Source organism: Carcharhinus amblyrhynchos, chromosome 24 (genome assembly GCF_965287045.1).
Source record: "Carcharhinus amblyrhynchos chromosome 24, sCarAmb.v2.hapA, whole genome shotgun sequence".
NCBI classification, from domain to species: Eukaryota; Metazoa; Chordata; class Chondrichthyes; order Carcharhiniformes; family Carcharhinidae; genus Carcharhinus; species Carcharhinus amblyrhynchos.
In genome coordinates, this window is record NC_137347.1 from 44373360 (window position 1) to 44398423 (window position 25064).

General features: G+C 42.3%; 1 protein-coding gene across 2 annotated transcripts in view; it reads left to right on the plus strand.

Annotated features, from left to right (window-relative positions):
- The first annotated feature begins 11335 nt into the window (after positions 1-11335).
- Positions 11336-25064, plus strand: part of LOC145358011 (proto-oncogene tyrosine-protein kinase LCK-like) — a 109543-nt gene continuing 95814 nt past the window's right edge. Inside the window, exon 1 of one of the 2 annotated variants that reach the window (XM_080211689.1) lies at positions 11336-11542. The gene's annotated coding sequence lies outside the window, so the exon portion shown is untranslated. Of the gene's footprint in view, positions 11543-21557; positions 21605-25064 lie in introns of those variants that run through there. The other variant, XM_080211690.1, reaches the window with a different exon arrangement.

Consider the following 25064-nt stretch of genomic DNA (forward strand, 5'->3'; position numbering starts at 1 on the left):
ATATTGTGATTTTTATCATTGACACCAAACCAGCCACCAGTCAGCTTCATCTGATGTTACCGACATGGAAAACTTTATCTCATGTTCTTTGTGACAATTGCTAAACATCAGTTAACCCCCTGCCAAGTTTGTACAGATTCATTTCGATAAGACCGGAAATTAGCTTTTATTTGGAAATAACATTTCAGCCAAACAAAAAAAACTACAAATCCAAGATTGGAAAAGTTCTCCCAGATTCATTGGGTGGGATTATCCAGCACTTTCTGCTGGCAGAGACTCCCAATCTTGATGCCATCTCCCACGGCGTGTTCCCTGGCAGTGGGATAGGCAGGCGATGCAAAACAGCATATATATCAGCGGGACTGGAAGATCCCATTGGCAGCCAAGGGTGACTTGCTTGCACTGCTGGAAAGCCATAACACCATAAGACCAGAAACACTCTGCTGCCGAGCTGGAAAATTCCACCCATTCTCTCTACATTGCAGTCTTCTCTGTCACCCTTTCCTTTTCTCATTTTCTCAGTCATGGAGTGTTGACGCTGCTGCCAGTTTTTATTGTCCATCCCTAATTTCTCTGGAGAAGGCAGTGGTGAGACACTGTATTTACAACTCAGTGGTTTGTGTGGCTATTTCAGAGGGTGATTAAAAGTCAACCACATTTCTGTGGGACTGGAGTCCATGTTGGCCAGACCGGGTAAGGATTTCCTTCCTGAAAGGACATCACTGAACCAGCTGAGTTTTTATGATGTTGCAATAAAGCAGTAACTAAAATTATTTATTCAGGTCTTGGGGTGAGACTGAACCTTCAAACTTTAACTCAGACACAAATGCTCACTGAGTGAACCACTCTGTTTCCTGTATTTGCTTACATTCATAGAGGACATTTTGTCTGATTAACGATCTTTCTTTCACCTCCAGCCACTTTGTTCTTGTTTCTTTTAATGGATAAGTTTTATCTCCTCCTCCTAATCTTCCTTACTGTTCTCCATTTAACAAAATGGGAAAATGCTGGAAAATGTCAGCAGGTCTGACAGCATCTGTGAGGAGAGAGAATAGAGCCAACATTTCCTGTCTAGATGGCCCTTTGCCAGAACTGCCAGAGATGCCTTTGAACCTGTTCTTCCTCGTCCAGATGAGTGACACCATCTATGCCATGGGAACAGGAAATTTTAGCCTGTGGATCAAAGTCAGTGGCTGGCATTTTCCACTTCTGTTGCCGATTGCTGGGTTTGGTATTGGGAGGGAGAAATATCACAAGGTGACCAAAGTTGTGTTTTATGTTAGGGTGGGAGCTTGCTACAATCAACCCAATCCCGTCAGTAACAGGCCACATTCCCTGCCATTCAATGCCAGGGGGTTCTTTATAATACATTTGCATCTCATTATCAAGCCCATTGACCAGAATCACACCTACCCCCCCCACCCTATCTGTTGGGGGGATAGCAGGGTAACACCGGGAGGGAATCAGGGTAACATTGGGAAGGATGGGTACGTGGGACTGGGATATTATAATAATTAATGAACCATGGCTAAGGGAGGGACAGGACTGGCGGCTCAATGTTCCAGAGTACAGATGCCACAGGAAAGATAGAACAGGAGGTAAGAGAGGAGGGGAGTTGTACTTTTGATTAAGGAAAACTTCATGGCTGTACTGAGAGGGGATATATCCGAAGGTTCACCCAGTGAATCTATATGGGTCGAACTAAGAAATAAGAAGGGGGAGATCACTTTGATGGGGTTGTACTCTAGGCCCCCAAATAGTCAGCAGGAAATTGAGGAGTAAATGTGTAAGGGGACTACGGATCGCTCCAAAAAAAAAGGATGGTAATAGTACAGGATTTTAACTTTCCCAACATTGACTGGGACAACCATAGTATTAGCGGGTTGGATAGAGAGAAATCTGTTGAGTGTATTCAGGAGGAGTTTCTCATTCAGCATGTGGATGGCCCAACTAGAGAGGGGGCAAAATGTGACCTCCTCTTGGGAAGTAAGGAGAGGCAGGTGACAGAAGTGTTAGTGAGGGATCACTTTGAGATCAGTGACCATAATTCTATTAGTTTTAAGATAGCTATAAGGAATGATAGGTGTGCCCCAAAAGTTAAAATTCTAAATTGGGGCAAGGCCAATTTTGATGTTATCAGGCAGAAATTTTCAACAGTTAATTGTAGGAGTCTGTGGGAAGGCAAAGGGAACTCTGGTAAGTGGGAGGCTTTCAAAAGTGTGTTAACCCAGGGTTCAGGGTAAGGACATTCCTCTTAGAGTGAAGGGGAAGGCTGGTAGAATTAGGGATCCCTGGATGACTCGGGATATTGAAACCCTGGTCAAGAAGAAGAAGGAGGCATATGACATGCATAGGCAGCTGGGATCAAGTGGGTTGAAGATAATAGAGGTGTAGGAGTAGAGTTAAGAGAGAAATCAGGAGGGCAAAAATGGAACACAAGATTGTTTTGGCAGACAAGGCAAAGGAGAATCCAAAGAGCTTCTACAAATACATAAAGGGCAAAAGAGCAATTAGGGAGCACGTGAGACCTCTTAAGGATCAACAAGGTCATCTCTGTGCAGATCCACAAGAGATGGGTGAGATGCTAAATAAATATTTCTCATCAGTATTCACTGTTGAGAAAAGTGTGGATATTAGGGAACTTGGAAAAATAAATAATGATGTCTTGAGGAATGTACACATAAAACGGAGAAGGAGGTGAAAACTTAAAGTGCATCAAGGTAGATAAATCCCCAGGAGCTGATGAAACCTATCCCAGGACATTGTGGGAAGCTAGGGAGGAAATTGTGGGTCCCCTTGCAGAGATATTTGAATTATTGATTGTCATGGGTGAAGTGGCTGTAGATTGGAAGGTGACAAATGTTATGCCTTTGTTTAAGAAAGGCTGCAGAGAAAAGCCTGGGAACTACAGGTTGGTGACCCTCACATATGTGGTGGGTAAATTGTTAGAAATTATTTTGAGAAACAGGACCTACCAGCATCTAAGTTACAAGGACTGATTAGGGACAGTCAGCATGGCTTTGTGAGTGGAATATCATGTCTCACAAATTTGATTGAGTTTTTTGAAGGGGTAACCAAGAAGGTAGATGAGGGCAGTGCAGTTGATGTTGTCTACATGGACTTTAGCAAGGCCTTTGACAAGGTTCTGCATGGTAGGTTGTTGCAAGAGGTTAAAGATCACAGGATCCAGAGTGAGGAAGCCAAATGGATACAAAATTGGCTTCTTGACAGAAGCCAGTGGGTGGTTGTAGAAGGTTGTTTTTCAAACTGGAGGCCTGTGACCAGCGGTGTGCCTCAGGGATCGGTGCTGGACCCACTGTTATTTGTCATTTATATTAATGATTTGGATGAGAATTCAGTAGGCATGGTTAGTAAATTTGCAGATGACACCAAGATTGGTGGCTTAGTGCTCAGTGAAGAAGGTTATCTAAGATTGAAACAGGATCTCGATCAATTGGGCCAGTGGGCTGGCGAATGGCAGATGGAGTTTAACTTAGATAAATGAGAGGTGATGCATTGTGGTAGATTGAACCAGGGCAGGACTTACTCAGTTAATGGTAGAGTGTTGGGAAGAGTTACAGAACAAAGAATCTAGGGATACAAGATGAAAGCGGAGTCACAGGTGGACAGAGTGGTGAAGGAGACACTCAGCATGCTTGGTTTCATTGGTCGGGATGTGGATATGCCGGCGTTGGACTGGGATAAACACAGTAAAAACCTGGTGTTGTCAGACTTTTTACTTCATTGGTCAGAACATTGAATACAGGAGTTGGGACGTCTTCTTGAAGACATTGGTACAGCCACACTTGGAATACCGTTAAAGTTCTGGTCACCCTATTATAGAAAGGATATTATTAAAGTAGAAAGAGTGCAAAAAAGATTTATTAGGATGCTGCTGGAACTTGATGGTTTGAGTTATAAGGAGAGGCTGGATAGGCTGGGACTTTGTTCCCTGGAGCACAGGAGGCTTAGGGGTGATCTTTTGAAGTATGTAAACTATCACCTAGATAGTCAATATTTTTTTCCCAAAGATAGGGGAGTCTAAAACCAGAAGACATAGGTTTAAGGTGAGATGGGCGAGATACAAAATTGACCGGATGGGCAATTTTTTCGATGGTGTCTGGAACAAGCTGCTAGAGGTAGTAGTAGAGGCGGGTACAATTTTGTCTTTTAAAAAGCGTTTAGACAGTCACATGGGTAAGATGGGTCTAGAAGGATATGGGCCAAATACGAGCAATTGGGATTCGCAAGAAGGGATGGCATGGACAAGTTGGCTGAAGGGCCTGTTTCCATATTGTAATTCTCTATGATTCTAACACTGGGAGGGAACCAGGATAACATTGAGAGGGAACCTGGATAACATTGAGAGGGAACTAGGGAGGAAGACTGGCTTCCACTCATTTAATGTTCAGTTGGTCTGTGACCACACAAAGATAATCTGCCCCGTGTATGCTCGATTCTCAGGGACTGTTCATGGCTCCTACTTTCTGAACCACTTCCAGGTTCAAAGACGCTGCAGGGTTGGCTCCTCAGGGATAAGGAGTATCCATTGAGGAGGTCACAGAGTGCGCTGAGACTCACGCTGCAATTCACACTTCGCTGGAGCAGACCAAAAGGAAGCTGAACATGATGTTCCGGTGTCTGGCCTGGTCTGATGGAGCCAATACAATCCACACAGGGTGTCACCCATCATGGTTGCTTGTGCCCAGCACTAACCTGGTGCTGCAACAGGGGGAGGGAGTGTCTGAAGAGGAGATGGAGGGCTGCAAGTTTCCTCCGATGAAGAGCACATCGAAGGGGATGAGGCTGAGGAAGTCTTTGAGGGAGAGGATATTGATCATGAGGATATGGCAGATGAGGCAGACAAGCACACGATGCAATCATTGCTGTTAGATTCATGGAAGGTGTTGAGGAGATCCAGTCAGGACATCCCATAATCTTCACATCATATCTGTGAGCATTGCTCTCCTGTCTGACTGATGCCAGTGCACACTGTCTGTGAAAAGACTCCTGTCATGGGGAGGGAGTGGATTTCCATAGTTCCTACATTGCAGGAGGAAGGTGATGACGGTCTGCAGAGACAGTCCATAGGTCCTCACAGAGATAGTGTGAATGTCTGACTCCTGTCCGGCTGATCGCAGCTCGTTTGCTCTCAATGACCAGGGTCATATCGTGTTGGCATGGTGGGAAACGTTTAGCCTTTCCTGATCATCTGACATCCTTTGGGAGCTGTACCCTAGAGGGTCAGTGTCGAGGCTGAGGTAGATGGGATGGGAGGGGCCAGCACCGCTGGAAGGTACAGAGAGCTGACATTGACTGGAATGAGTGACTCCCGCCCTGTGCATTGCGGGAGATATCCTCATTCCCTACGAGATACAGACATGACTGATGAAGGAACACCATCAATGTGCTGGGAACCTTACACAAAGCACAGGGAGGGAGCCCGGAGCTGAGCACCCGGCCTTTATCCTGGAGCCAGGTTTTCAGAGTGAAGTTACAGGAACACAGCTCTTCAGAACAAGGAGCTATTGAAAGAGGAAATTAGAGAGAGTTTAGTTACAGCTGATCCTCCGCTCTCTGGCTGTGTGTCTGTGGCTCAGTGAATTCCTCCTCTGCACTGCTCTCGAGGTGGTGGCGAGGACCGGGCTGGTGGAATCTTTGGGCTGCTTTCCAGATGTGCCTGTGAGAGAAAGGAGTGGTTATCAGTGCATGACAGGCCCTTTAGAAACAAGATCATGATTTACAGCATTGCTGTCTGATGGCTGAGGCAGTGCTGGGTCCTCATCTGGTTTATCGCTGCCGACCTCACTATCAGGAACCATCAACCTCCTCCTCGGCCGGTTGGATGGCTCTCTACTCAAAGTCGAGGAGCCTGAGTTCTGGCATTCCTCTGCCCAGCCAGATCTCTCTCTCTCTCTCGGTTGTGAGCAAACTTCTGCATGTAAACAGATGGAGACGCTGTCAACAGGGTGCACGCTGGCGTAGTTGATCAGGATGCCTGGCGTGTGTGGATGGTGGGTGGGAGCAGTGAGGTGATGAGGACATGAGCACTGGGGAGATGACAGTGTGCGTGGAAGAGCGAGTGACTGTGCCCCTTGAGCTGATAGTGAGTAAGATCCCTGCGGGTGTGCAACGAGGGTGAGAGTGATGAGAAGAGTGACTTGCCCTGGCAGAGCAGAGTTCATTCATCCTCTTGCAGCTGGACAGCTGTTCTCTTCTGCAGGGCAGTGGCACTCAGCTGCTCCTGCCTCCCATGTTAGTTAGTGACCTTGCTGCTGGGCCTCAACACCACTGACAGGTCTCTCCAGGGAGACGCCAGAGAACCTCGGAGCAGGTTTACTGACAGCCATCATTTTCCAGTGGGCTGAGAAGTGTCGGCCATCTGGGGCGGCCTTCAAATATAGCGTTCCACAATTGTGATGCTGAAATGATGGTGGGGGAAGGCGAGACAGAGGCTGCCCTGTCAGTAATACCAGACGGAAGCTATGAATGAAAGTTATTGGCACATAGTGCTGCATTTCTTGATGGGAAAAGACACTATTGCCTTCACTTTTCCCACTCGCTGTCAAGCCTTGGTGATTTCAAGGAAATTTTGCCCAGTGTTTATACAGCACATGCCTCTCAAAACCTCATCAAATTCCAATCATGTCTCTCAATCCCCTTCTTCTACACATTCATTTCAATCCATCAATGCTTCAATCGCTCCATCTGGCAGCAATCCCACATTCACACCGTTCTGAATGAAATCCATGTCCAGTCAGTGGGTTTCTTATATTTCTGTTGCATTGTTTTGAACTCAGACAACAACATCAATAACTTGTCTTTATATAGCACCTTTAGCATATTGAAGTTTCCCAAGGCACTTCCCATGAGTATTATAAAACGCCATTTGACACCAAGCTATATAAGGATATATTAAGTCAGGTGACCAAAAGCTTATTCACAGAGGTAGCTTCTGAGGAGGGGCAAAAGGAGATGGAGATGTGGAGAGGTGTAGGAGAGCTTGTGGCTCAGACACCTGAAGGTACGCCCACCAATGATGGAGTAATTAGAATCTGGAATGCACAAGTGGCCAAATTTGGAGGAGCGTAGGAATCTGGGAAGGCTGTGTGGTGGAGGGAGGTGCAGCAAGGCCATTGAGGGATTTGAAACACATGCATTGCTTGTCTGGGATTCAAAAGGGGAAACAATTTCTGCATATCTGCTTTACCAAACCCCTTCATGAAGTGAAAGATGTTGGTCCATCTTGTTTCAGTTCTCTCTTTTAATTGAGAAGTAGCTACAGTCTGTTTAGAATGTTCCTGTCTCTCAAATCCAGTGACATCTTTGTAAAATATTTTCTGCATTTCTTCCATTGGTCCAATATCTTGAGTGTGGGAGATTAAGGCTGGTGTTGAAGAGTTATTTACCTTCTTTGTTGCAGGTAGATTTCACAAAGTGTTCTCCTTGGTACAGCTGACTGCTTCTGGGCAAGTGAACATTTGATTGGGGATCTCAAGCAGAGCTTAGGCCCCTTATTTAAGATGTGAAATGCTACATGTCTGCTTTGGGCATGAGTAATGGACACATCGGGCCCGATTTTACCATCACATCGTGCCCGTTTTCGGTGTGAATACTTGGTAAAGTCGGTGAGAGGTGACTAGTGCAATCCGTGCCTGCCTCCACATCGATTCCCCCTTTACCAAGGCCCGAAAATTGCTGCGATCGGGACTGCACCCGAAATGGGTGTGAGGGCTATTTAAATTCATTTGCATGCACGCCCAATCTTACCGGCACTTCCCCTTTTACCACCGCGTTCGCCCATCCAGAATGGGCGCAAAACTAACATGCTCCACAATAGTCTGATTTGGGCGCTCCAATTAGTGAGGAGGTAAATCCTGAGCGTCCTGCTTGAAATCGGCGGGGTGGGGGTGGTGGAAGGGGGGGTCCACTGCCACTCTGCCTGGGATCAGTTGGGGGGGGGGGTGGTGGGTGGGGAGGCGGGAGGAGTCTGTGACAAGTCTGGGTAGCAGAGAGGATGTGGGAGTGGGGCAACGTCTGTGGGGGTCAGGGGGAGGCATTATCCGGCCCAGGGGCGATGTGACAGGGGGCCCACATTCTATCATTTTTTGCACATGCGCCGTTGGAGGCACTAATCGGAGCTACAGGATTTTGGGCGTTTTAAGCCTCACCCACAGGCTTGTACAGCGCAAGTTGGAATCACTGATATCTTTTCAGGCAGAGTGTGTTTGGGGGCACCTGAGAACGGATCTAAGAGTCGGATCTGAAACACTTCCAAATTTCGTTGGACCAATGAGCGGCCCAGGTTTGCGGGGCCGAAGGGCCTGTTTCCTGTGCTGTACTGTTCTTTGTTCTTTGTCCTTTTACAGTTTCGAGTCTGCCCAGCACTTAGAATCAAAATGGTAAAATAGGACCCATTGTGTTTGCGCTTGTCCAATTTGACGTGCAGTTCATACTTGGCTGGAAAGTTGTAGGCGTTTCCTATCCACCATTTTGGGGTTTTCTGCTCCGATCTTTCTGACACAATGCAGCTCAATTCCTGAACCCACATCTCTCACTTCTGAGAGCTAATTGAAGAGTTCTGAAGCTGATTGTCAGCTTTTGCTCATTTTCTAAGTGGTATGGCTGCTAAACGCGGGTACGTGTTAACACGGCATGCAAAGGACCACCTACCAACAGGTGTAAAAATGCTTTTTTTATGAGAAATGTAAAAAGGCAGAAAACAACTCTCCTTGTGGTAATGGCCTCTTTTCAACAAATTACACACACATATACTCCCAGTAACTGGTGGTTGAAAATACGAGTTATTTAATCTCTGGCAAGTGTGTTTTGTTTAATATATAAACCTAATTTTACTTTTTTGTCCAGTTACTTAACTATGGAAAGCTAGAGGTTGACTGAGAGTGAGTGGGTGGGGTGTGTGAGCTGTAATAATGTGTAAAAGATAGGGAAGAGATTGAAAATAATAATGATGCCATTTTAGAATAGGAGTAAGATGTTGTTTGATAGCTGGCATATTGTTTAGCTTCTTTCCTTAGCAAGGTGGGCAGGGCCATTTCTAACAGCCCCAGTGACATGGCAGGATCCTTTATGCCACTTTACCCAACTATTTTCCCCAAAGTTTCTCAACAGTAACAAATCAGTCTTTAAGTTGTCAATAGATCCTTCTCCCCTTTACATCCTGTGCAAGCTAAACCTCAACTCTGCAAATGCACATTTTAAACAGCACAATTAAAAAGACAGCAACCGCAACAATGACGTTGTGGTCAAACACATGCTCTGAGCAATAGAATGAAGATAGAACCTTGACAGATGACTGACGTGGACGCACCCAGTCAGGTGCAGATTGCATCAAATCCGGTTTCTTGTTGAAAAAAATCAACAAGAACAAGAAGCATATTTACATGTGCCACTTCTCAAATAAATACTTATTCCAGAATTGGGGAAATTGTATCTGTGATCTGCCAAAATGTACTGGATTTTACCTGCAGATCATTTTACAGTAACACTGTGTCCTGAATAATACAGGAAGAAGTCTCACAACACCAGGTTAAAATCCAACAGGTTTATTTGGCAGAAAAGGCCATTAGCTTTCAGAACGCTATTGCACTCACCTGAGGAAGGAGCAGCACTCTGGAAGCTAGTGGCTTTTGCTACCAAATAAACCTGTTGGACTTTAATCCGGTATTATGAGACTTCTTACTGTGCCCACCCCAGTCCAACCCCGGCATCTCCACATCCTGAATAATAACCACCTTTTTAAGATAAGTGTTCCACATATTGCAGAATGTAAACCGAGTGGTGGGTTTGTTATTTAATATTTTCTAAAGTGATACATTGGTAATTTAATCAGATTTGACAAAGTGTCTTTTAAATAACTGAATTCATTTAAAGCAGGAAGTCAGCTTCTGTATAAAACATTTATAACTAAGCTTTGGAAACCTGGAATCTTTATTTTCCAAGAATCAAGAGTGCATTAGAATTTTTCTAAATGTAACACTAACTGAGACACATAAAGCGTAAGGCACTGAGATCCTTTCTGCTTCTAAACAGGGCTCCAGATAACAAGGGGCAAAAGACCCATTTGGCCAGAAACTCAGCTGTAAACAGTGTACACCTGGAGTCATGGAGAGATGTAGTAAAGTTACCTGTTGTAACTGAAACAGATATACACACAGTATAAACATTGTATTTCTTTAAATATCATTTATTTCCTTATTGCTTCAGCTATTTCCTGAGGGGCAAGGGCAACGTGAACACTTGGCCCACTCCAAGACTTCTCAAATAAAGTTAAATACTGGACCTGGTGACAGAATTGATTGAGAAATGAGAGAGTTGGTTGGGATATAAAGAAACCAAAGTTATCTGAGGATAAGACTTATGGGTAGGACTTGTGTGCTTAAGAAATTGGGTCATACACTCGCAGTAAAGAAATTGTTACCAAATCATAGAATCTCTACAGTACAGAAGGGAGGCATTCAGCCCATCGTGTCTGTACCGACCACAACCCCATCCAGGCCCTAATCCCACAACCCTGCTAATCCACCTGACACTAAGGTCAGTTACCACGGCCAATCAACCTAACCCGCACATCTTTGGAGTGTGGGAGGAAACTGGAGCTCCTGGAGGAAACCCACGCAGGAGAAAGTGCAAACTCCACACAGACAGTAACCCGAAGCTGGAATTGAACCTGGGTCCTTGGCGCTGTGAGACAGCAGTGCTAACCACTGTGCCACCGTGCCACCCCCTAAACAATAAAAAATTATGTGGTATTTTTCAAAGTGTGTGAAAAGGAAACATTTTCCATTGTAAACACGTGGATGGCCTCAGACTCAAATGGATGCAGAAGAAAGAGTTCCTCTCCATTGCTGAGACCAGGTGTTACAGCTTCAGTTTTACAGCAACCTGAACTGTCGTTGTATAATATCTTTCTATTTACTACAGCATTCTATGAAATGTTCAAGTAGGATTCCCAACCATGTGTGCTGTTGGTTGGTGTTCCTTAAGAGCTGGTTTGAGATTGTTCCACCTCAAGGTACATCTTCATTTCTCCGGTGCAATGGTAGGACTGTTCCTCTTTAACACAAACTGCTCTTAGTATATCTCTACCTATTGTTGTATAAATTGAAATACGTTTCCACTGAACTTCAACCTGCTATTGAAACAAATGCACCTGCAGTGAGGAGCCCCAGAGATTAGTCTCAACAGCCTCCTCAGCTTTTCTGCTATTTGCTCTTTGCTAAAGGAAGTGGTTGGTTACCATTTGCTTGCATTGCAGATCGGGTGATTTGTCAGAGAAGACAAAGCATCTCTGAAGTAAACGGCATATCTGATCAAAAGATGTTCAGCAATCAAGTAGCAATAATGTATGGAGAATAGATAAATTAATTCTGGGTTTATTTCATTGCAATTGTGCTTGTATGATTTCATATTTCCTTGAAATCCATATTAAACCATCTTGGACCAGAGGAATACCAACATTTTCATCCACTGTGCCCGTAATACCATGTAGAGGGGATAGAGTTCACAAGCAGATAAAAGGGTAAGTGGAAAGTTTTTGAGGATCTTCTGCAGTAACTTACACAAAACTCATTCTCTAAACTCTGAATAATCTTCCAAAGTCATCTTCAATATTATTCGAGAGTGAACTTTTCTCTTTGTGAATTATTCTTATAGAAGTGGGATTTATAGTGAAATAAATTTGTAACCTCTTCTCCCTGGGATTGAGAGCAATTAAGCCATTTATAAACTTTCACAGAAAGATGCTAGTTAACTAACTAGCAGCAAGGAACTGAAGTACACGTTAGTGTCCAGTGTATCGGAAGGTGATACACAACATGATTCTAACTCCTGCAGTCCACCAGATGAATGCATTTAAGTTCGCCATATTATAAAATGTACCACAACAAACCACAAACCCTAACAGAGAGTATTAAAAGCCAAAACATCCCTTATCAAAGCAACCCCATTCTATTAAATAGAAAATTATATTCGACTGTACTTTTTTTTAAGTTGAGACATATCTGACCGTTAAAACAAAACTGTGAGAAAAATCTGGTCAGAAAAACTGACTAACATTCTGGTCTCAGAAAGAATTCTACGCGTTCAAGGAATTGAGACGCTTACTTTTAACAAATGCTAACATTCTGTTCAGGATTCTTATTGACTTATTTTTAACCTTCAAATAAATTCTCTTTCTGCTAAATTTTAAGCATTGCAAATACCATTTTAAACTCTTTGAGTAATCAGTACCTTTTTTCTGAATATATACAATACTTATTCTCGGAAAGCACAATGAATGTACAGCCAGGAGTGGAATGATCAACAAACCATTTTGTAGCCATAGTTATGTCCACATTGATATTTAATATTCTGCCATTCATGTTACTCTACTTGAAGATAGGTCCTTGGCTCATTGTCTGCCAATGTTTCATCCTGAGCTGTGTCCTTGACTGTTTTCGTCAGCGAGGTTTTTCCATTCTCATGAGCAGGGCAGGAGGCAGGTCCCAAAGCTATGTTGGCCAGATAAGGAACATAACCGGTTTTTTGGTGTTATTCTGAATTATGAACTAGCCGTCTATCTCACAGTGCTAATTGCCCCCCTTTCAAACATTGCATTCTCTTTAACGTAAGTTAGGGAAAGGTATGAAATGAAAATACATTGATATTTCAAAACTGGAAAAAGACTTTGTCCTTAAAAATATTAATAATATCAATAATGAGCTGTAAATATTTAATGAATACATTCATAATGTCAATCATCATCTTGGACAGGAATAGCTGTAAAATGGCATGAATTTAAAGAAAGGAGAAAAGGCACAAATGTAACAGTTTTGGGTTGCTCATGTGTATTCTGGATCACTTTCTGCTAGAAGTTATTTACTGATGTTCGCCTCCTGTGCCTCAGTGTAAAATTCCCATTATCCCAGGACAGTTATGTAAAGCAAAGGCACGTTTCAACCAGCCTATGAACAAAATAAAATATGTAGCCAAAAACATAAATGATTGCAATTGATTCTCCTTAAAGCTGGGGACATAATAACTCTGTTAAATTGGTCCTTCATGTCAGTTAAAATCTGTGTATTTGCAAAGGTTTAAACATTGGAGATTTCACGGATCAAGCCACGTTCTGGATTCACCACACCCCGGAATCTGGTTGTTAATTTAAATTCATCCTGACTTGCTGTCCATTATATCTGTCATCATTCAGTGGAGATTGCATAGTGGATCTCTCTTGTATTGAACGTTTGAAAATTCATGTGCGTCTTCCATTACAGTGAAATCCACTTAGAACAAACACACTTATTGTAATGAAATGGTTTTAGAAGTGGAAGTGGAATTAGAATCACAAGTGGGAAGTATTTTGGGAATTCTAAATTTCACTCTAAGAGGAATTTTCATAGTAAAGTGTTTCACTGTGTATCATCCGAACAACGTGTATTTAGAACCTCCGTTTAGGAAAATATCTCAATAGAAATTGACACCAAAGTAAAGAAGGAAAGATTAGGATAAGTCTCTAAAACGTTTAGACAAAACAGTAAGTTTTAAGAAGTATCTTGAGGGAGGAGAGAGAGGTAGAGGATGATACAATGAAATTTTCAGCGTTTGGAACCTAAACAGCTGGTGATTGGTGGAGTACAGGGAGTGAAGGAAGCATAGCAGTCCACAGCTGCAGGAACATTGAAGGCTATAGAGCTGGAGGTGGGTAAAGAAAATCATGGAATTGCTCAGTGCTTGCACTGACTCTCCGAATGGGCAATTCACTTATTGGCCTTTCACTGCCTTCTCCCCATAACCCAGCACAATCTTCCTTCTCAGATAACAATCTAATTCTTTTTTGAAAGCCTCAATTGAACCTACCTCCACCACACTGTCAGCACATTCCAGACATTGACCAATTGCTGCGCAAAATAGATTTTCCCCGTGTCACTTTTGCTTCTTTTACCTTAAATCTGTGCCCTCACACTCTCAACCCTTTCACAAACGGGGACAGTCTCTCCCTCTATCCAGATGATCTCATTTTGAATACCTCCATCAACCTCTTCAGCCTTCTTTTCTCCCAGGAAAACAGTCCTGACTTCTCCAATCTATCTTAATAACTGTGGCATGGTGATACAGAGGTTAGCACTGTTGCCTCACAGCGCCAGGGACCTGGGTTCAATTCTGACCTTGGGTGTCCATCTGTGTGGAGTTTGTACCTTCTCCCTGTGTCTGCATAGGTTTCCTCCGAGTGCTCTGGTTTTCTCCAACGCTCCTTTCCTGCTTAGAAAGGATAGCAGGACTAGAGGGCACAGCCTCAAGATAACGGGGGGGCGCAGTTTAGATCAGAGTTGAGGAGGAACTTCTTCACTCAAAGGGTGGTGAATCTCTGGAATTCTCTGCCCGTTGAAGTGGTGGAGGCTACCTCGCTAAATATATTTAAGTCACGGGTAGATAGGTTTTCGATAGACAAGGGAATTAAGGGTTATGGGGAGAAAGCGGGAAAGTGGAACTGATCCACTTCAGATCAGCCATGATCTTATTGAATGGCGGGGCAGGCTTGAAGGGCTAGATGGCCGACTCCTGCTCCTATTTCTTATGTTCTTATGTTCTTATTTCCAAAGATGTGAGGGTTAGATGAATTGGCCATGACTAAATTGCCCCTTAGTGTAAGTGGGATTAGCAGGGTAAAGTCGTGGAGTTACGGAGATAGGGCTTGGGTAGGATTGTTATCAGTGCAGGCTTGATGGGCTGAATGGCCTCCTTTTGCACTGCAGGGAATCTAATCTATTCTAATTTCTTCATCCTTGGGAGCATTCTCCTAACCTTTTCTGTAATCTCTCCAATACCTTTACATACTTCCTAAAGTGTGACACCCGGAACTGGATGCAATATTCCTGCTGAGGTTGAAGATGTGTTTTATGCAAGTTTAATGTAACCTTCCTTGCGCTTGCACTCTGTGCCCCATTAATGATGCCTCGGATACTGGGTTGCTGTATGAATCACTCTCAACCTGCCTGCTATTTTCAATGACTTATGCCCACAAATACCCAGCTCCCTCTCCTCCTTGTACTATTGGATCCTTTATTTTGTTTTGTCTCTCCATGCTTTTGCTACCAAAATAAATCACTTCACATTCTCTCTGCATTGAACCTCATCTGCACATTCTACCAACTTGTCACTGTTCTTTTGAAATTGTACCCTATCCTCCTCACAGTTCACAATGCTTCCAAGTTTTGTATCATCCATAATATTGTTACCTGTACAATAAGGTCACTGCCATTAACATATATCAGAAAAGGCAGTGGTCCTGATACTGGCGCCAGGGGAATTCCATTACAAACCTTCCTCCAGCTCGAGAAACATCTATTAACCGCTACCCTGTTTCCTGTCACTCCGCCAGTTTTGTATCCGTGATGCTACAGTCTCTTTTATTCCATGAGCTATTACTTCATTCGCACGTTTATTTTGTGACACTATATAAAATGCCATTTGGAAGTCGGTGTATACTACAGCATTGCCCTCATTGACCCATTCTGTTACCTCATCAAAAAATCCCCAGCAAGTTAAATCAGCATGTTTTCCCTGAGAAAATCTATACTGGCTTTCCTTAATTAACCCACATTTGTTTATATGACTATTAATTTTGTCTCAAGTTATTGTTTCTAGAGGTTTCCCCACCACCAATGTTAAACCGACTGGTCTGTAGTTGCTGGGCTTATCTTCACATCCTTTTTTGAAGAAGGGCATAATGTTTGCAATTCTTCATCCTCCGGCATCACCTGGGACAAAGGAAGTTTGAAAAATTACAGCCACAGTTTCCACTCTTCCTTCCCTCAGTATCCCTGGTTACATCTCATATGTTCCTGGTACCTTATCAACTTTAAGTACAGACAGCCTATTCAATGAGTCCTCCTTATCAATTTTAAACCCTTTTACCATCTGAATCACCTCCTTTTCACCAGGCTTGGATAGTATCTTCTCCCCTGATAAAAACAGATGCAAAGTACTACCTTAGCCATGCCCCTGTCTCAATGAGTAAATTCACTTTTGGTCCTTCATCAGCCCAATTCCGCTTTTTGCCGACCTTTTACTGTTTATATGCCTATCAAAGACTTTGCGATTTCCTTTTATGTTAACTGCCAGTCTCTCTTTATACTCCCTCTTTGCTTCTCTCATTTGCTTTTCCACCCCCATCCTGATCCCTCTGGTTCCCAATTGCGGTTTCTATCTGACATCTGTCATAAGTGCTTTTTTTCTTCTTTATTTTAATTTCTCTCTTTTTCATCCGGGCAGCTCTGGATTTGTTTGCCCTAGCTTTCAAGGGAATACACCGTGACTGTGCCTGAATGACTTCTTCTTTGAAGGGAGCCCAATGTTCAGCTACTGTTTTCTCCTGCTAACATTTGACTCTGAGTTATTCAGCTCAGATTCATTTATTGAAGTTGGCTTTCTCCAGATTAAATATTTTTACACTGTTTGTTCATTGTGCTTTTCGATAATCAGCCTAAATCTTATGATATAATGATCATTCTGCCCTAAACCTTTTCTCGCCCATGGCTGAGATTTTCTGGTATTGCTGCAGTGAATTGAGTTTTGTTGAACATCAAATTCTCCCACCCTTGATCCAATTGACTCAGGAACCGGGTTCAGCAGTGCCTCCATTCACATTGGACTGGACACATGCTGCTGCGGAAAGATTCTCCTGAAGACATTCTAGGAGCTTTTGCCTTCTCTGGCCTTTGAACTACTTCTATCCCGGTCTATATTTGGGTATCTAAAATCCATTGTAACAACTCCATAGTTTTTGCACCTCTATAATTGTGTTGAGATTGGGAAGATTGAGCTCAGGGAAAGGTTGAGAATTGTAAAGTTGAAGAATTGGTGTGCCAGGAGCCAATGTGGATCGTGAGTGTGAGCACAGGGGAAATGGATGAGCAGGATTCAATCTGGGTAAAAATACATGATGTGGAGATGCCAGCATTGGACTGGGGTAAACAGTGAGAAGTCCCACAACACCAGGTTAAAGTCCAACAGGTTTACTTGGTAGCAAACACCATTAGCTTTCGGGGCTCACCTGACGAAAGGGCAAAGCCCCGAAAGCTAGTGGTGTTTGCTACCAGATAAACCTGTTGAACTTTAACCTGGCTTTGTCAGACTTCTTACGGTAAACATACAGCCAGCAGAGTTTTGCATGAGGTGTTGGAACTTGGAAGTTGGGAGATTAGCCATTAAACAGTGGAATTGTTGCGCCGGAGTAGCAAAACATTGGAAATGGAATTCAATGTGAGGATGGAGACTGCGAAGTTACTCTATTGAATGTTATAAAAATAAAAGCAGAAAACTGAATCATAAAATAATCATGTACGCTCAACTCTTTATCAAATAGTCTCAGTAATTGTGATATGGTTTTAATTTTGCTATAGATCTTACTTTTTTAACCCAAATTATATAATCAGTGAAATTTCATGGCAGCTATAACTCGTGATTTGATATTTTCAGCACTGAATTACAGAAAAATCTTACTAATGGAACCTTACTGTTTACTGAACAAAATATGAAAGAAGACAACGATAAATATTTATTTTAGATATTAATATTCATTTAAATAGCTCATCACTTGCGGTTTATCTTTTAAATTTAAATTGTTTATCACTCGTTATCCATCAACACTTCAATAATTGCAATAAAATGTTAATTTCAGCTCCCAAAGTATATGCATCCAATCATTACAGGAATTGAAAAGTCAAGTATTTTAATCACATGTGAATATTAGCATGTTCTAGTTAAGACTTAAGCGTGAAAGTGAAAACATCCTGACTAAATTCCCAACCACACCGACAGGAATCAGGTGGAAACCCATTTAATCCTCAGTGCACCAATAAAGTCAGTGTTGGCGGAGAATACATTAATGTGTATCCGTTCTGATTGTTACAGCACAATGGAGATTGAGAGGACACGCAGGCTGTCATGTCAACTATTTTTATTTTTAAAAGAATTATTTTAAATATTTTATTTGTTTCTCTGCATTCAGAATTTGTTTATTGGTAACACGTGTCAACTAAACAACTGATCAGCAGCGATACAGAAATGCTGCACCCAGGATGTCAACACTGAAGTGCCAATTAGAAAAAGCAGACGTCTTTTCTACCGCAGCTGTAGGATTTTCCAATGAACAAGGGTGCATGTTCCTCCATTAACATCAATGAGGAGCATTTTTATCAGTGTAGTCCAGGCGATAGTCAGAAAAACGTTCTGAACTCACAGTATTCTTGAATGAGCTAAAATCTCTTTATACTTTGTGCAGCTGCTACTACAGAATCCCGCACGCCCCATATTTCGGGATTCCTCTGCGCTTATCAGGATCTTGCTAATGATTTCCACATTACAAAAATTAATCTGTTTGGAAGAAAATTATTTTGTCCAACAGCTTGGCATGTTTTGAAAGGATAGTCCAGCTCTATACACCAGATAGGGTCTATCAGATCTAGACATGCACATACCTAGTCTGAACATTGGAACAGAAGTTACTGAACAACCCTGGTTGTCAAGTTAACGAACTCTTCCAGCAGCTTAAATTTGGCTGCAGTCTTGCAGGACAGTGTTTTAAATGTGATATTTAAATACAAAGGATTTCCCCAGTGAATGTCTAAACTTGAATTTTTCATAATGGCCTCTGCCCTCCTTCAAGTAAGTGAGTAACAATTTCCCACGATGACCTCAAATGTATTTGCAGTAGCCAAGGCTCCGGAACATGTGACATTTTGATCAGGATGCTTTTTAATTTGTTAAAGTTCTTTGGAGTCTGAGTGTGAAGTAAACACATTGTTCTTCCTGTTTTGAAGTATCGTTTGCTTTTTTTTCTGTATTACTTATTATTTTGGTGTTTTATAACCTCCCTTTAAATATTTCTTGATAAATGAGCTGGATTTACCACACCAGCAGTTTGATAGTTTTTGGGTAGAATTTCAGTCATCAACTGTTGTCCCAACTTGTTTCCTCCAACTTGGCAGCAAGGAATTGTTTTGATGAGAAGCACAATGATAGCATGATTTACAAACTGTTTCCAACTGAAGCTGAGGCACACCCAGCTAAAATCTACATTAAATCTATAGCTGTTACTCAGGACCTGGGTTAAATAAAGAATCTGAGTTCCATTCTTCCATACTATAGTTAGAGAAATCTAAAATCTGATCTGATTCACATTGTGAGGTTGCCTCAACTCCGCTACAGTTTGCAATTCGAGATGAATCCAGAACATTTATCCATTTCCTTCTTTCAGGAGCTATGGGTCTCGCTGGCAAGGCCGGCATTTGTTACACATCCCTTATTGGCTCTTAAACTGAGGGCAGTTAAGAGTCAACCTGGTTGCTGTGTGTCTGGAGTCACATGTTGGTCAGACCAGGTAACGATAACAGATTTCCTTCCTGAAAAGACATTAGTGAACCAGATTGGTGAATCTTAGGGGGGGCAGTGACATCGTTGCAATTTTATTGGACAAATAATGAAGAGGTCCAGGCTAATGGTCTGGGGTCACAAGTTCAAATCCTGAAAAGGCAGCTGGTGGAATTTAAATACAATTAGTAAATCTGGAATTGAAAACTTGTCTCAATGGTGGAGACCCTGAAATGATTGTCATAAAAACTGATCCAGTTTAATAAGGCTTTAAAGAGAGTCTTGTCTGAGAGGAACAATCTATCGTAGCTTTAATAAATGGCCAAGATCCCCAACAATAGACAAGCTCCACCTTGTTATAAAGCGTACCTCAGATGTTACAAATTATTTCAATTGCAGTCATTTGCTTATTGGATTCAACAGCTTTCTCCTCGTGAACCTGCTCCTGGGCCTGGCGAGATGGGTCATCAATAGGTCCAGGCAGCGGGCGATCAACGGGACCGTCCATCCTGACTGTCTGCCCCTCTACCGTGGCTACGTTCATGGCCAGGTGTCCCTGGAGAGGGAGCATGTGGTGTCCACGGGCGCAGTTGATGCCTTCCGCGCTCGCTGGGCACCGCAGGGGCTGGGGTGTGTTATAGGCCCTGATAATCACATTTTGACTTAATTTTTTAAGTTTCCTTTGGACTTTGGTTTCTGTTCGCGCCGTCCCCCCTTCCTTTTTTGGAGCTGCCCCTTTTAATTTGTCCCTAAGTTAATTTGAGTTCGTTTACTTGTTGGGTCGTTGAAAGAACTACCAAATTCAAACAAAGAACACGGAACAGTACAGCACAGGAACAAGCCCTTCATCCCACCAAACCTGTGCTGATCTCATTCCCTGTCTAGACCAACCGCCTGTATCCCTCTGTTCCCCATCTATGTCTATCCAGACAAGTCTTAAACGTTGCTAAGGTATCTGCCTCAACCACTTCACTTGGCAGTGCATTCCAGGCCACCACCACTCTCTGTACGAAAAAACTTTCCCCCTCACATCTCCACTGAACCTTCCCCCCCTTACCTTGAACTTGTGCCCCCTTGTAATTATCATTTCTGCCTGGGAAAAAGCTTCCAACTTTTTACTCTATCTGTACCCCTCATTCCCTTTGAATTGGTGAACATTGCTTCACAGACCAGCTGTGTAATATTTAATTGCAAATAACATGTAATAATTAGCAAATAGTAAATGGAATCTGGTTACAATTTAAATTCAATTATCCTTCAAATGAACATTATACTATAGCAATCTGAGCAGCAACTCAGAAAAAGTTTCTGTTAAATTTGACCTGAAATTATAAGCATTCTTTTAGCTGTAACTTCTGGCATTCTCACTGGTGCTTTATTTTAAATGTGATGGATCTTTGTCACAATGTACTGGTAGTTTGAACATTAAAAGCAAGCAGGCTTAACTTGAATAGACTTTGGCAAACTGAGGGATCTTTGTTCAAAAGTGAAAATGCTGGAAAATCTCAGCAGGTCTGGCAGCACCTGTAAGGAGAGAAGAGAGCTGACGTTTCGAGTCCAGATGACCCTTTGTCAAAGAGATATCCTTGTCCCTTCTGCATTCCCTGCACAACCATCTCAATCCATCCAAGCAAAAATGTAGCAAGATGCATGATGCAATGGGCCTGTAATATTGCACATTGCAGGACAGTCATGTCACAAAGTACCGGGCTTCTCTGAAGCTGGTGAAGCACCATGTCCAGCTGTGAAGCCTGGTATGAGCCCCGTACTCTGAAACTTCAGTTTCAGTTCCATCTCTCCATCTCTGTGATCACTGTACACAATCAATACAAGTGAATTTGATTCTGTATAACCTTAAATACAGGGACAGTGCATAATGGGTTAATTATCATTGAATTAATTGAATTCATGATATTTCTTAAATGAACAAATGTATTGCACAACCATAGCAAATTTGTCCTCCTTTTCTAGTCTGCTGCTCAAATTTTCCAACCCTCAGGCAGGATTTGTTTTTCTGAGATCTTATTTGATTTAAACATCGGTTTTCAAACTATTTACTTTGAAGCCTGATGTGTGAACACCCAAGATCTTTCAGTCGAGGTTTCCAGAATGTTAACAATTCTTCCTAAATGCTTCTATTTAACAAAACCAAGCAAAATTCCAAAAACGGCCGTAATTTGTACTGCTTTGTGAGAGACAGGAACTGGTTCTCATGTCTGAGAGCAATCAGGTAAGCTTTCACAATGGAAGAAATCACTTCCTTAAAAGAATGTTATGGTGAATTAAATTAAAGAAAGAAATCAATTTGATTTTTAATGTTAAAAAAGAGAAATTAATTGTGCCTTTCATGACCATGAAATTTCTCAGGATGCTTTCTAATCAATGAACACTTTTGAAGTGTAGTCATTGTTGCAATGTTAGGCATGTGGCAGCCACTTTGTGCACAGCAAGATCCCACAAAAAAGCAACGTGACAATGATCAGAGAGCATCTTTTGCATCATGTTGACTGAATGATATAAAAATGGATCTCAGGACACAAGAGATAACTCCCCTGCTTTTCTTGAGAATAGTGACATGGAATTATTTTTACACATACTTTGAGAGAACCCGAGGCCTTGGTTTAACATTTTATCCAAGTGGAAAGCACTGTGCCGTCAGTACGACATAGTGTTAGCTTTGATTTTTACATTTGAGTAGAACTTGAACCCAGGATTATCTAACTCAGAAGCAAGAGCTCTACTCAGTTATAATCCCTTTTAAACTCCATTTTAGAACATAGAACATTACATTGCAGTCCAGGCCCTTCGGCCCTCGATGTTGCGCCGACCTGTGGAACCAATCTAAAGCCCATTTAACCTACGCTATTCCAATATCATCCATGTGTTTATCCAATAACCATTTAAATGCCCCTAATGTTGGCGAGTCCACTACTGTTGCAGGCAGGGCATTCCACGCCCTTACTATTCTCTAAGGAAAGAACCTTCCTCTGACATCTGTCCTATACCCATCACTCCTCAATTTAAAGCTATGTCCCCTCGTGCTAGCCATCTCCATCCGAAGAAAAAGGCTTTCACAGTCAACCTTATCTAATCCTCTGATCATCTTATGCCTCCATTAAGTCACCTCTTAACCTTTTTCTCTCTAACGAAAACAGCCTTAAGTCCCTCAGCTTTTCCTCAATAGACCTTCCCACTATATGAGGCAACATCCTGGTAAATCTCCTCTGCACCCTTCAGGATGCTTCCACATCCTTCCTATAATGCAGCATCCAGAACTGTACGCAATACTCCAAGAGCGGTCGCACCAGAGTTTTGTACAGCTACAACATGACCACATGGCTCCTAAACTCAATCCCTCTACCAATAAAAGCTAACACACCGTACGTCTTCTTAACAACCTTATCAACCTGGGTGCCAACTTTCAGGGATCTATGCACATGGACACCGAGATCTCTCTGCTCATCTACACTACCAAGTAACTTACCATTAGCCCAGTATTCTGTATTTCTGTTATTCCTTTCAAAGTGAATCCCTCACACTTTTCCGCATTAAACTCCATTTGCCACCTCTCAGCCCAGCTCTGCAGCTTATCTATGTCCCTCTGTAACCTGTAACATCCTTCCGCACTGTCCACAACTCCACCAACTTTAGTGTCATCCGCAAATTTAATAACCCATCCTTCTATGCCCTCATCCAGGTCATTTATAAAAATGTCAAACAGCAGTGGCCCCAAAACAGATCCTTGTGGTACACCACTAGTAACTGAACTCCAGGATGAACATTTCCCATCAACCACCACCTTCTGTCTTCTTACAGCTAGCCAATTTCTGATCCAAACCCCACTGTTACAGTGGGGAACCTTATCAAACGCTTTACTGAAGTCCATAAACACCACATCAACTTCTTTACCCTTATCCACCTCTTTGGTCACCTTCTCAAAGAGCTCAATAAGGTTTGTGAGGCACGACCTACTCTTCACTAAACCGTGTTGACTATCCCTAATCAAATTATTCCTTTCCAGATGATTATAAATCCTATCTCTTATAATCCTTTCCAAAACTTTGTCCACAACAGAAGTAAGGCCCCCTGGTCTATAATTACCAGGGTTGTCTCTACACCCCTTCTTGAACAAGGGGACAACATTTGCTATCCTTCAGTCTTCTGGCACTATTCCTATAGACAATGATGACTTAAAGATCAAAGCCAAAGGCTCTGCAATCTCTTCCCTAGCCTCCCAGGGAATCCTAGGATAAATCTCATCCGGCCCAGTGGACTTATCTATTTCACACTTTCCAGAATTGCTAACAGTTCCTCCTTATGAACCTCAATCCCATCTAGTCTAATAGCCTGTATCTCAGTATTCTCCTCGACAACAAGTATCCAGTATCCAGACCAAAACATAAACTATTGTAAACTGGTCCTCAAACTGTATTTTAATTTACTTTGTTAAAGCAGTTACAATTTGCACCTGAATACTAAGTTCGACTGACCATCTGAATAAGACCAATGCAAATGTAGATTCATTCTTGATCTGTCTGCTAAAACCAAACTGAAGATTTTTGGGGTCTTTGTCATTCAAATGCAGGATTAGTTCATTCATGGTAATCTTTCTTGTAGATGCCATAAAGTATTTCATTTAATAGTACCACCAATTTAGTTTTAGTAATAAAGGAAAAAATAAAGGCAATAACACTTATTGTCCAATATTGAGAGCTTGCCTTCACAGAATCCCTATAGTTCTGAAGGAAACCATTCAGCCCATCGAGCCTGCATCGACTGTAATCTCACCCAGGCCCTATCCCTATAGCCCCATGCATTTACCCTAGCTAATCTCCCTGACACTAAGGGGCAATTTAGCAAGGCCAATCCACCTAACCCACACATCGTTGGACTGTGGGAGGAAACCGGAGAACCCGAAGGAAACCCATGCAGACACGGGGAGAATGTGCAGACTCCACACAGACAGTGACCCAAGCTGGGGCTCAAACCCAAGTTCCTGGCGCCGTGTGACAGCCGTGCTAACTACTGTACGTATCTTATTGATCAGCTGTGGTGTCTGTGGCTGAAATCAAGTATGCGCATGTTTAAACAAACCAGTTTTATCCTTTGATCTGAAGCAATGATGGACAATAAATATATTCACGTCAGATTTCATCTTCTACAAATGACAATTATTTTTCTTCATGATTTTAACTCAGATCCTATTCTGAAATACTATTCAAAAGGCCAAGTAATTAAAAAATTACATTGTCAGAACAGTTTTAAGAAAAATGTACCCATTAATCAGTAGATTTAGTAATTATAAAGAAAAAGAAATGATACCAGGAAACTCTTGGCAAACAAAATTTAGGATCTGGCCCCTAATATGTTAAAGCTCAAGGGAAAACATTTGACTTGGTGAAATTCTGTGTGATCATTCATAGTCTAAAATAAAACTCAGTTAATTGAAATGACAAAATAGTAGATGGTGTTCTGTGTCTTGTTTTTCCAATTTGGAGAATTCCCAGTTCCGTTTACTGATGCCAACGGATAGATGTTTTCTCACAGAATGGGACAATATCAGACAGGTTTACAATCAGACACCGTTTAGCATCTGTTGCAGACAGCTATTGGAAGGAATCAGGGCCAAGATTTTGCAGAATGCTGGTACATGTTCATGGGGCTGGAGCAGGAATCTTTACAAGGATTCA